General features: G+C 57.2%; 1 pseudogene; it reads left to right on the forward strand.

Annotated features, from left to right (window-relative positions):
* Positions 1-3,449: 3,449 nt before the first annotated feature.
* On the forward strand, positions 3,450-9,598 carry LOC114680984 (annotated as a pseudogene).
* The last annotated feature ends 3,649 nt before the right edge of the window (positions 9,599-13,247 follow it).

Here is a 13,247-nt window from a genome sequence, read left to right on the forward strand (position 1 = left end):
AACCTAGGTCCTCTGCAAGAACACGTGCTTTTAACCGCCAAGTCGACTCTCAAGCCCCGACAAAAGGCAGATTCTTAAGGCATCTTCTCCAGAGTACAGGTGGCCGTAACTCAATCTAGTGTGGCAGAATTCACTTCCTGTCACCTACTCCACTTCCTGTGGAAAGAAAATAAAACCTAAGCTAACCTCAAGCTTGAAACGTGTTTCTGCCATGAGAGGTGGCTCAGACCTGAATCCAAGAGTATGCTAGTCCGGCTGGGCAGCCTGGAGGGGCTGCCAAGACCCTGAAGGTATCGCCAGCTCTGTCCAGCCTGAGCCTGTCCCCAGTGGGGCAAAGTGAAGTTGCATAAACCAGCTAACATGGTGGAATCATGCCTGCTCACTCCCAAGAGCGCCAAGTGCCAACTATTAAGGAGCCACAGCAGCTGGCAAACTTGGCCGAGAATCTGGCTCCTCATTGTTGTCCTTGGACATTTCTAGGTATCGTCCCAGGGCACACAGGCAGTGATTGCCACGCATGCAGCACAGGTGACTCACTCTCAGAGCCCTTGGGCTGCAGCTTACACTCCAGGAAACCCATGGTTCTCAATGTTGGGATCATATCACCCTTCAAACCAAGTTGTTTTGGGTCATCCAGCCCTTAGTGATTGAGTACATGGTCCTTGCTGAGGGCTAAAGCCAGAGGTGGCTCAGTGCAGCCTGCTGGGGGGCCATGGGGATGCTCAGATGACCAGCTAGCAGGTCACAGTCACTTGGTCTTACCCTGTGATGCCTGCCCCTAAGCAATGACCAGTAAGCAGTGGCAAAGTGCTGCTGGGGACCAACCTCCTCCAGCCAGAGCCAAGACAAAGCCACCAACAGGAAGTGGCGGGTTTAGCCTAAAAGAGTATTTGGGCCCTTCTGTCGCAGTTTGGAGATGGAGGCCAGGAGTGGTGCTCGTGTCTGTTAGAGGAGCTTGCCTTGGCGTCCTGGGAGAAGGTGGTCGTGTTACAATGCCCAGTCGGGACCGCCCAGAGGAGTGCTCCCAGATGGCAGGAATGAGATCAAAGACGGTGGCAGCCTTGAGGCCTGTTGAGGGTGCAGTCACCCCGGCTGCTGTGAGGATTAGAGTCAGAAGGAATAGTCTAAACAAGGGGCCAGTGAAGGCTAGGGCCGGCCCTCCACACCCACCAGCTAGGAACCGCAGCCAGGAGTGAAGTCATAGTGAGTGTCAGGCCGAGGTCTGAGGAGGCGGGACTGAAGGCCAACTGTGCAGAAGTGCCTTGAGAGGACGCAGCCCAGGGTGGGGATGAGAAAGGGAGAGAGCAGGACTCTTAGACCGGAGCCAGCCGGGGCAGCAGGACTGAGTGCTCACCAAGAGCATTGCTGAGTCCCCTGTTCCCTGTGTCCTCTAAGAAGCCACCTTGGGTGGCTACATCTGGAACAGTGGAGATCTGGGAAATGTTCAGAACACTTTGCTCTGTAGCAGTGGTTCTCAATCTGCAGGTCACGATCCCTTTGGGGGTTGATGACCCTTTCACCTAAGACCACCAAAACCCACAGATATTTATGATTCATAACAGTGGCAAAATTACAGTTATAAAGTAGCAGTGAGAATAATGTTACGGTTGGGGGTCACCACAACATGAGGAACTGAATTAAAGGGTCGCAGTGTCAGGAAGGTTGAGAACCACTGTTGGACGGCTTCATCCCGGGAGATGTCCATGTTAGCTCAAAGCCCATGAGGGGAAAGGACAGAGGAGCGCAGATTTAAAGCTGACAGATTCGATTTTAAAACAAGCCAGCGGAGGGTGGCCCAGTCAAGGACACTGTGACCGCATTAAAGGGTCACAGCGTAGGAAAGCTGAGACGCACTCACTGGTTTAGGAGGAAGGCAGTAGGCGCTGCCTTCAGCTACTCCTGAGCCCCTCAGGGGTCGCCAGCTGAACCCTGAGGTTTATGCTACAGCACAGTGGGCACAGGCACCAGGACCCAGGGGTGGCCAGTGCGCTTAGACTTCCCTAGCCTCACACGTTGCTCCTAGACAGGACAGGTCACAGAGGGGGTAAGCAGACTGGGCTTTGTGACCAGCATCAAGTGACTTCCCGTCTCCTTTTCTCCAAAAGGGGGAGGGCAGTAGTAACACCTGTCCCACAGGAAGAGCCAATGGTGAGGCCAACCAGCAGAGGGCCTTGGGACAGAAGCCACCTGGACATGCTTTCCTCCCGGTGCGAGTACTGTAAATGAGGTTGGTTGTGAGCATGCCAGTGGAGCTAGTGGTAAAGGGATACCTGGCGTGCCATGCCTAAACACACACACACACACATACACACACACACACACACACACACACACACACACACACACATACATACACACACACATACACACACATACACACACACACACACATACATACACACACACATACACACACACATACATACACACACACACACACACACACACACACACACACACACACACCACATCACATTTCCAAGTATGGAAAGAGAACCTAGGGCTTTTTCCGGACAGCATCTTACTACACCACCTCAAACTTAGGAGCCTCCTGCACCACCATGCCTGGCTCTCAGGCAGAAGGTTTTGAGGGAAGTGGAGAAAAAGCAGATCCGTGTTTCTTGACCACCATGGCACCTTCAAGAGCCTTGGCAGCAACTCCTTGGCTGACAACACACACTCATGGCTGCTCCATGCTGGGTTAGGACCTGGACCAGTACCTCTCCTTGCAGGATGCCTACAGCAACCTTGCACCCTCCTCATATATCTAGGTGGCTGGCCACTGTCTTCTGACTGGTCCACCTATGTATGCTACCTTTGAGTGATACCACAGGGTCACAGAAGACCACATGTGGTCCCTTGCAAGGCCCCTGGAGGTGGTATCTCCTTTTAAGGAGCAGATTGGTCATGCATCCACACTTGCTCTGCAGTAAGCAAGGCCTGGGTGGAGCCAGTGCTGATCTGCTGCAGAACAGCCTGCAGGTTCCAAGTCCTGTTGCCTCTACTGTGGGTCACACTCCATGCAGGATGCTGCAGTCATACAGTCCCAAACCAGTCAAGGAGCTGCTGCCATGGCTCTTGAAGGGAAGTGAGCAGAGTGCCTAGGACTTTTGCAGGCTATGGTCTGCTTGCCTGGTGCACAACTGGCCTGGAGACATAATTCTGCGGACTCAGTTGTAGCCTACCTCATCAGTCATGAGACAATGACTGAGCAAAGTAAGTACTAGCCTTGGCCTTGGTTGGCACAGCCAGTCCCTGATGGTGACTCTAGCCTGGGCCAGTTCCTGGTAGTGGGTCACTTTAAGACTTTAGGAGTGACCCCTTCCCTTCAGGCTCAAGAAGCCTTCTGCCTAGCACTGCCCTGCTCTGCATCACTGGGAGGCTGGGGTAGGCCTGGGCATGAACGGCTTGCATCAGTTCTGCTCGGCCCCCTTAGGAACTGCACCGACATGTACCTCCCGTGTGCGAGACAAGCAGGCTGGCTGACAGCCCTGGGCTTTATCAATGGCAGTGGGTGCCCGCTGGCACACAGCTATCCAGTGAAACCTTCAGCGCTGGGCTGGGCTCTGTGCAGCCAGGCTGTATTCCTGCAAAACAGCCAGTGGATCCTGGGGCGCCGGGGTTAGTGACCCCGTGGGAGTGATGCCCTTCCGCCAAGTACTTGGCAGGAATGTTACCACATGGATGAATGTTTCAACAGTTTAGAAGGGGTGGCTTTACTTACCTCACCGAAGTAGCAAGGCGACAGTGTATGATTTTAAAGTTCTTCCTGGGTATCAGACTCCAGGACCTGTGTCACCTGACCCAAACTTGTTGTTTCTAATGCTATGGAAAAACCACCTCTCAGGAGCACTTGCTAACCTACTGCTGAACGCCAAGACTGCTTCAAGCCATGTGTGTTGCAAGGCCACACCCCCAGGCTTTGTACTGTGATTCCAGGCCACACCCTCAGGCTTTGTACTGTGACTCCAAGGCAAGGAAGCTGTCCTGGTTGGTGTGGACTAGAAAATAAGCAGGTCTGTGGGACTAATGCTGCCAGCCTCAGCCTGCAAAGGCATTCATGGCTGGCAGCTGCCTACAGCACCTCCAGAAGCTTCGTGCCCTCAGCAAGAGCCCCCACAGAGGCCAGTGAAGGGCCATCATCCTGTTACAGCAAAGTGTCCCATCCACACAGCATGCCCTGGCCACATGGCATGAGCTGCCAGGAGACACAGACTGTTTAAGTTTACAAGGGTCCTTAATCACCACGATCACAGACAGCAGCTCCCTGTAGGCGCAGCCTCCATTGGAGAGCTGCTTCTCTTTTCCCTAAAGTGTGTTAACCTATGGGTAGCCATATGCAGAGGCCAATTTAATAAAGGACAAGTGTGGTCTGCATCTCTCTTGGCAGTGAGACCCATGGGTAAAGCATGAGAGAACTGAGCCCATCCAGACCGCAGAGATGCCAATATGCATGTCCTCGGCTTTAATTTTCCCGGAGGCTCCTGTCTTCAAGTCCCTCCTTCCATGGTTACCTAGAGCTCCAGGCCATACGCTCTCATCTGTTGCAGACAGACACACTCAGTGCCTGCAAGGGAGCACGCGGAGAGCACATGAGAGCTGCAATCTTGCTCTTATGCATGCTAGTGTTTGGCAGGTGCCACCCTGGAGTAGAGAGGGACAAAGGTAATTCATGCTGCCCTGCCCTGGCTGGGCTTCAGATGGGTGGGTAGAGGTGGGAAGGACCCAGTGTGGCCAGAAACACTGGCCCAGCCAGCATTCTCCTTACCTCTGTGCCCTGTTGCTGTGGGCTGCTGCTGTGACCCACGAGGCTCTGGGAGAGCTCTTTCTGATGTGTGCTAGTAAAGGCTTTGCACTGGAGCCCCCCTGGGATTGCATGGAATAGACTGCCGAGGCTGTTGGATCCTGAATATACTGTAGTGCTAACCCCGGTGGGGGAGGGGTGTACTGTAGTGCTAACCCCGGTGGGGAGGGGTGTATTGTAGTGCTAACACGCTGGCCCTTCACCAGCTATTGTCCACCTGAGCTAAGTGTCCAGTTTGGGATCCAGCTTAACCTCCAACCTAGCCAGCCTCCCACTGCCCCCCAACAGCAATCCCCATACTCCTTGCTGGTCCTGTGCATTAGGCTCTGGTTAGTGGAACCGATACTGTCCCTTCAGCCCTTGACTACTCAAGGGCATCCAGGACAAGACTCTATTCCAAAAAAAGAGGCAGCGGGATCTGTGCTGACTATGAGCTCCTCCCTTTAGAGACCAAAATCCAGGCTGGCAGTGAGCTCTGCTCTGCTCTGCTCTCCTATGGATACTCTACTGCTCCTGCCTGCACGGAGCCTTCCCTGAGTTGCATGTGTACTGGGCACTGTGTCCACACCCCACCCTCGACCCAGTTATTAACCTTTTCAGGAAACATGGCACTCCGGAACCACAAAGGACCCTAACTGGAGGTACACTATCTGGGCAGTTTTTTGTTTTTTTTTTGTCTTTGCTGAAGCCAGTGATGGCTTCTGAGCCGATCCAGAGCCTGGGAGGCCACTGGCCACCCAAAGTGACTGCTGCCATGAGACAACAGGGAAGTGGACTCCCGGGCCTTGGCATGCAAAGGTTCTAGTCTGCAAAGATTCCTGGGAGTTTCACCCCAAGCTGTCTGGGGCTGCCCCCTCCAGGCGGCTTTGAGGATATGTACGGCAACAAAAGACTTCACAAGACCTTCAGCTCCTGCCGACCATGAATATTAAAACATGTTTATCAGAGCAAAGCAGCTCTGCCTGGTGATTGTGTGGGTAGGAGGAACAAAGGCCAACTTAACCGGCCCTTCAGCCATTGAAGATTTGCCAGAACCCGAGAGGAACGGGAACCTGCATTTGTCCGGGGAACCTGCCTAGGAGAATTCTGTTTCCGGACGGACCCCGGAGGGGCGGAGTGATCCTCGCCCGGCCCCTTAGGGTGCACGAAGGCCAAGCTCGGTGACTACAATGTGTCCAGACGGCTGGCCTCACGCGACAGGGGAGGATGTGTCCCTACCGCCTCCGGGATCTTGGGGAGTCCTGTCCCTTGAAGCCCACCTTAAGCCCACGGCGCGCTGCAGGCGCACGTGTCTCCACTCCAGGAGTTACAGACACTGCACCTTGACCCACTGCTACCCGCCCTGGCACAGCACCGCTGTCCGGAGACCACGCCCCAGACCCCAGGTTCTCCGTTTTCCCGCGACCCAGCATCGACCATTGGCTGCTCTCTGCTCCCCGCCCCGACGCGAGCCTCCGCGCACCCGCCCCAGCCTCAGTTTCCCGGCTGGCACGGGCGGGACGTGGCGGGGCTCAGCTCAGGCCACGCGGGGCGGAGCCCGGAGCTGACGTGACCGTCCGCCTCCAGAACCAGAACCGGTCGCCGTCTCAGCAGCCTCCGGCCCCGCCGCCTCCCGAGTGCCCCGCCGCGGAGGCTCGGACCCGAGGTCGACGCCGGGCGCCCTTCCTCCTCCCCGCCATGGCTGCGCCCGCGCGCCCCGCGCGCCCGCGCTCTGACGGCCGCCGCGCCCGGGTCCGGGAAGGCCAAGCTGACGCACCCCGGAAGGCAATCCTGGCAGGTGGGCCCTCGGAGCCCCGACTCCGAGCCGCTTGTCCGACCGCGCTTCGGTGGGCCGGGGACGCCCAGGCCCCGCCCAACTTCCGGAGGGCGGAGGTGCCGGGGGCGCGACCCGGGCCCCCAGCCACGCGCCAGCTCTCCCGGGAGTCTCTCGGGCATTCCAGGTGGAGACCACCGGGTGGGGGCGTGGGCGCCGTCCGCAGCGGGCCGCGAGGCGGGCAAAGTCCGGGCGGGGGAGGGGCCGCGCGGCGGCGGCGGCGGCGGCGGCTGGGTCCACCCGGCCAGGGTGTCCCTAGCCCCGAGCGTTCGGTCCCTGCAGGCGGCCTGGCGGGAGGCATAGAAATCTGCATCACCTTCCCGACCGAGTACGTGAAGACGCAGTTGCAGCTGGATGAACGCGCGAACCCACCGCGCTACCGGGCATCGGTGAGGAGGGGCGGCCGCGGGGTGGCGTGGGGGCATCCCGGGGCGGAGGAGCCAGGGTCCTGACCGCGCCTCCCCGTAGGGGACTGCGTGCGGCAAACTGTCCGCAGCCATGGCGTCCTGGGCCTGTACCGCGGCCTCAGCTCCCTGCTCTACGGCTCCATCCCCAAGGCGGCTGTCAGGTGAGACTCGGCTCTGCCTGAGCGACCCCAGAGGGAGTGGTCTCAGCGGCCCTCTCACATGCTTTCTTCTTTAGGTTCGGGACGTTCGAGTTCCTCAGCAACCACATGCGGGATGCCCAGGGTCGGCTCGACAGCAGTCGAGGGCTGTTGTGTGGTCTGGGCGCAGGCGTGATGGAGGCAGTGGTGGTCGTGTGCCCATGGAGACCATCAAGGTGAGGAATTGAGGCTGTGGGGGGTAGCCAGGGTGTGGGTGAGGCTCGTGGAGAATCCCAGGCTTTCAGGGCCATGTGCCCCGTGGAAACTGTCACAGTGGGAAGGGTCCCCACACATGCACACCGGATTCACGGTGAGCGTCTTAGGGGTGGTGGCAGAAAGGGGCTCCTGCAGAGGCTGCCCATCACAACAGAAACAATGAACAGTCTTGCTTTGTTGATTTGTCAAGACAGGGTTTCTCCGTGTAACAGCTCTGGCTGTCCTGGAGCTCACTTTGTAGATCAGGCTGGCCTTGAACTCACAGAGATCCGCCTCATCTGTCTGCTGAGTGCTGGGATTAAAGACGTGTGCCACAGGCCCAGCGGAGCCAAGTCTTTATAGCTGCCTTTACAGATAGAAAACCTAACCTAACTCACTATCCCAAGTTTACAGAATAGCAAATGTGACGCTGGAGGCCTTCAACCTGGGAGCCCTCTGAGGTCTTGGGGCCCTTATGTAGCCGGACTCCGGAACAGCCTTGGGGGGCATTTCCTGCTGAAGAGCTGGGGTTCCCCAGCCTTGACCTGACCTTGGTGGGCCGTGGGTCTGCTGGTGGCCAGGAATCAGGGCTCTGCTTCCTTCATTTCAGGTAAAGTTCATCCATGACCAGACTTCCCCAACCCCAAGTACCGAGGATTTTTCCACGGAGTTCGGAGAGATTATTCGGGAACAAGGTAAGCCCCGGAGAATCGAGACTCAGCCAAGGGGAAGAGCCTCTGCTTGAGTGGGTCCCCCTTGCCCACAGGTGGGACCTGGAGGGCCCAGCTTGACCCCATGTCTGCCGCCCCCAGGGGTAAAGGGAACATACCAAGGCCTCACGGCTACTGTACTGAAGCAGGGCTCAAACCAAGCTATCCGATTCTTCGTTATGACTTCACTGCGCAACTGGTACCGAGGTACACCCGTGGCCCAGAGACCCATTCCAGACCCTGAAGGCTCGCTTGTTCTTGGGAACCGGAACGCGGGGAGTGCTTTTTGTGGGTCCTGCCCCAGGTTCTTCCTAGCCTTCAAAGCTCCCTTCTGACTTACCCCGGTGTTCTGACCGCAACTGTACTCACATCCAGGAGACAACCCCAACAAACCTATGAACCCACTCATCACGGGGGTCTTTGGAGCCATTGCCGGTGCGGCCAGTGTCTTTGGGAACACACCTCTGGATGTGATCAAGACCAGGATGCAGGTAGGGGTGGGGGGCTGAGAAGGCGGGGACAGCGGCCCCAGACAGGGGCTGGTGGCCAAGCACTGCCGCCCTCTGGTGTCCTGCAGGGCCTGGAGGCACACAAGTACCGGAACACGCTGGACTGCGGCTTGCAGATCCTGAGGAATGAGGGGCCCAAGGCGTGAGTAGGATAAGGCAGGCCCCTCTGGCCTTCTCTCCTCTTGCCCTAGGCTGTTGTTCTTCGCCCTTTCCTCCCCCGGCCGCTCCTCCCTCGGTTCTCACCTCAGACCCTCTGCTCTCCCAGATTCTACAAGGGCACTGTTCCCCGACTGGGCCGGGTCTGCCTGGACGTGGCCATCGTCTTCATCATCTATGATGAGGTGGTGAAGCTGCTCAATAAAGTCTGGAAGACAGACTAATCCGAGAGGGGGCGGCGGCGGCCGCGGGGTGTCCCGCTCCCCCAGACCAGCCCGCCACCCGTTCCTAGGATTCCAGTGAAGTAGTGCCAAAAGACCCCTCCCCTGTCCCTAAGTTCTGTGGCCTAGTCTGTTCATGGTGTCTCCATGTGGTCTCTGTGTGACACTGGACTATTGTGTCTGTGTCCAGCCTGACCGTGGCTGGGTGTCTTTGGCCTGTGAATATGTGCTCACTTTTCCATGTGCTTGCTTGTGAGCCATGTCCCTGTTTCATGTTCTGTGTCATGTGACCCTGTGCCCCACTTCCTGGGGCGCCTGTGTGCCCTGGTCCATGGCCTTGGAGCCATGGTCAGGTCACAGTCCGGTGCCTTCCACCCCCCGACGGCAGGGGCGCCCTGCCCTGGCCTACCACAGCTGCCTCCGGGCCTCGGCCTGGCTTCACCGCATTCCAGGGGCTACATTGCCCCCCTGCTTCTCCCGCCATTGGCCTTAAATGGCCCTCGGGCCCTCCCTCAGCCCGGGACAGGGTGGCGCCTGCCACTCAGGACCACCCTGCCAAGGAGAATAAACCGGATCCTGTCGCACTCTCCTGTCCATCCATCCCTTTGTAGCTGGGGGGCATTGGTGACTGAGCCTCCTCGGGCCAGCCTACCCTCCACCTGAAGACAGTGGACAGAGCAGTAGGGAAGCCCGACAGCCCTAGTGACAGTACTTGGAACAAAAGGAGTTTGTGCTTCTTCCTGATCTTCCTTACGGGGCAAGTGAGGTCCTGCTGTCAGCTGAAGGCTGTGCCCACAAGGTCCTCAGGGGACTGGTGGGCAGGGTAGAGGGCTGGCACGAGATAATGCTCCTGGGGTGCCTCTGCCCCTCACTAAGAGTTGGTTCTAGGACTTCCTGGCCTGTTAACCTGTGGCATGGCCAACCCAGCCTCTCTATCGGAACTGATTTTGCAGGGAGTGGATACTAGGAAGTGCTTGAGGCTGAGGCATGCAGACACTTGACCCTGTGTCCTTTAAGATTATAAGCAGCAGGAATGATAGGGAGGGCTTCTCCCAGGGTAAAAGGTAGCTCTTCAGGCAGGACAGGGAACATCTTGGTGTCTCAATCCCTGCCCCTGAACATCAAGCAGGTATTCCCTAGCTGGAGACTCCCTGCCTCACAGCCCAGGCACAGATGAGAGCCAGTTCGAGGCCGGAGGCCATACAGCTGAGCCTAAGGTCACTGTGGCCCTGACTGCTCTGCCAGAACCATGGACCAAGAGGAGGAGCTCAATGGGCAGGACATGGCCAACAGGTGCTCCCAACTATGCTGGGACAGAGGCAGCTTCCTACCTGGAAGCTGGGGGTGGGAGGCTGAGGTTACAAGCCTTTGTCCAGCCCCAGGAAAAAAAAACCCTATTTTGACAGAAGGAGCTTCCCTGTAGGCCTGGGCCTTTGAGAAAGACTGGCAGCCAGGAAGCCTAGGCGGAGCATGCGGTAGGGAAAAAGTGCGGAGCAGATGGGGGCCACATGTAGGTAGGTGTGGTGTGGAAGCCTTGGGCAGACTGATCTCAGTGGTCACAGATATCCCAGTCCTCTTCAGCAGAGAAAGCCCCCGCCCCCAACCCCCACCCTAGCAGCAAAGCCTATTCCCTCTACCTCCACTAGGGGCTGCCCCTGCTTCTTAAACCGGAGCTAGGACCGAGACGCAGGCCACTCACTTGAACTCCACCTTGGCTGCAGTAGTAAAGCAGTGCGGGCTTCCTTGGGGTCTGTTCCCTTCTTGGAGTCATGCTCTGCTACTCCCTCGCTTTCTGCGTAACCTTGGGCAAGTCACCTAACCTCAAGTACCTAATCTGGGAAATGGAGTTAAGAGATTCTGCACACCATTAGGCTGTGGGTCTGAAATATCCCTGTAGGGAGGGAACTTGGAACCTGGCAACCTCACAAGTGGCTCACAGTCTCCCCAGGTGCTTCTGAGATAGGTGAAGCCCAGCGGGGAGTTCCTTTGACCACTGGTCAGAGTGACACCATCACTTACTGTATTACACAGCGGCCCATGCGCATGCCCTTTGAAGGAAGGCTCCATGAGTGCACTGGGCTTCAGGCAGGTTACATGACGGCCCTTGACTGTCCCAGGATCCCCTGTGCCTCAGCCAGTCAGAGATGGTGAGCAGACTAGGTCTCATTTCTCCGAGGATTGAATACAGTGCCCTGGTGGACCCACACCATAGGCTCCGTTGGATGGAAGCCTTGTCATAGTGGTTGAGCCTGGAGGGGAGGAAGGAGTGTCTAGATACCCATTAGAAACCTCTAAGAAGCTGGGAAGCTAACCGTTTGGGAGAGGAAGGTAGGGGTCTGCAGGAGCTAAGTGCATTCAGCCAGGAAGGCTGCCAGACTGATGGCAGACACACAGATGCCTCCGGCCTAGAGCTGCCTATCCAGGTAGCAGTGGAGAGATACATAGGTCTGATCAAGAGGTTACTCGAGAACAAACCCAGCTTCCAGACTGGCCCCTGCCTCTTCTGAAAACCCCCAGAGGCATAGCCTATGTTGGGAAGACTCCTCGGAGGTGATAGAGTTTACACAGCAGAGGCACACGATCCTCAGAACTGTGCCAGGGCAGGTCTTTGCCAACCCCACAGATGAGCAGAGGACCTGGTGCAGATGTCCTCTGCCCTATTCTAAACTCTGAAGCTCCTCTTGTAGCTGTGTAGGTATCCCTGGGATTTCCTGTGTCCCTGTGCAGGTGATGAATGGCATCAGAGTTTAGTATCCAAAAAAGCCACACGGGGTGGGGGAAGGGGGTTCCTGCTTCATTTTTAAAACTAAGGATGGAACTCATAGGCCCAAAAGAGGCTAAGCCTGCATACAGTCTACCGGAGCCATGCCCCGGGTTCAGGGACTGTCTCGTTTTAAGCATGTTGTATCCCTTCCAGCACTCAGAAATCAGTCTTAGTTTGAAGGTTTCAGTATTTTTCTTGCTGGCTTTTTAATTCCCTGTTCCACAGACAGATTCCTGGACTTATAAATTCTTAGGTATAAGGCACAGTTAGAAGCTGAGGAACTCCTAGCTTCCTCGAGATCTGGGACCACCAGGTCCTGGACACACCTAGGACAAGGGGAAGGAGATTCCGGCACAGAGGAGGGTTAGCCTGAAAGGCTGATGGAGAAAACATTGGAGAGCGTGGCACTGAAAACTTCCCTCCTCACACTCCCCTGGCAGATACCTGAGAACATTCTCCTGGTCTGGCAAGCCCTGAGTCCCCCACTGTGGCCTTCAACATAGCTGTCACATTTGTGTTCTCAGTGGAGGCCAGTCATACCCATCACACACTATCCTCCACTGGCGACGCTTAGCCTGGAAGCTCCTAAGCACCCTATTCTCCAAAGGCATTGCCTTCGCGACCCCAGGAGGCTAACCACCTCACTCCTTGGGTCCCCAGCTCTGCTGAAATGCCTACCTCATCAGCCTCAATGCCAGAGCAGCGCAGCCTCCTAGCGCTCCGGGCCGGTTTTCAGGCACTGACTAAAAAGGAGTAGCTCAGACTCTCTGGCTAGCCTGCGCAAAGGTCCAAACCTACTCAAGCTGGCCGCGAGCCAGGCCCTCTCCACCGCGGCACGCGCTCTCCTGGGGCTCAAATAGGAAAAATGTAAAACGCCCGTGACCATGATCCAAAAGCTGATCCGGACGGACAGGGCAGAACACCAGAGAGGCGTTGTGTCCGCCTCGACATGCAGCCATAGAGGGCTCAGAAGAGTGTGCTCGAGCGAGGCTTTCCGGGGTTCCCTTCCGGAGGAAGAGCTAGCTCTCCAAGGCCTCGGGAACAAGGGAGTAAGAGAGGTACAGTCTCGGAGGCAGATACGCTTTATGCAGAGCGGGAGGGAGCCAGCGCGGATGCCGTGCGGCGCCTGCTTATGGCGTCACGAGACCGCGCCGGTAGCCAGGGCCGCGCACGCGCCCTGCGGGCAGCCGCGAGCGTAGGAATTGCATTTGTGTATCTGACTTCCTACCCTGCGGCTTTGGTCTCGGCAACCTGCCTAATCCTCGCGGGCACTCCTCGTCCTTGGATTTTCCCGCGATCGATTGCAAGCCCCACTACACTGGCCACCTCAGCCACCCGGCGACTCCTAACCCCTCCGTGTGAAGGGACCCTCCCCTCCAAGTCCCAGAGTTCCACCCCGATTCCTTCCTTCTGGACCACGCTTCCTGGCTCTCGTCTTTGCCCTGTGATTCTAACTGCCCACTAGGTCCTG

Source organism: Peromyscus leucopus, chromosome 12, assembly GCF_004664715.2.
Source record: "Peromyscus leucopus breed LL Stock chromosome 12, UCI_PerLeu_2.1, whole genome shotgun sequence".
NCBI lineage: Eukaryota > Metazoa > Chordata > Mammalia > Rodentia > Cricetidae > Peromyscus > Peromyscus leucopus.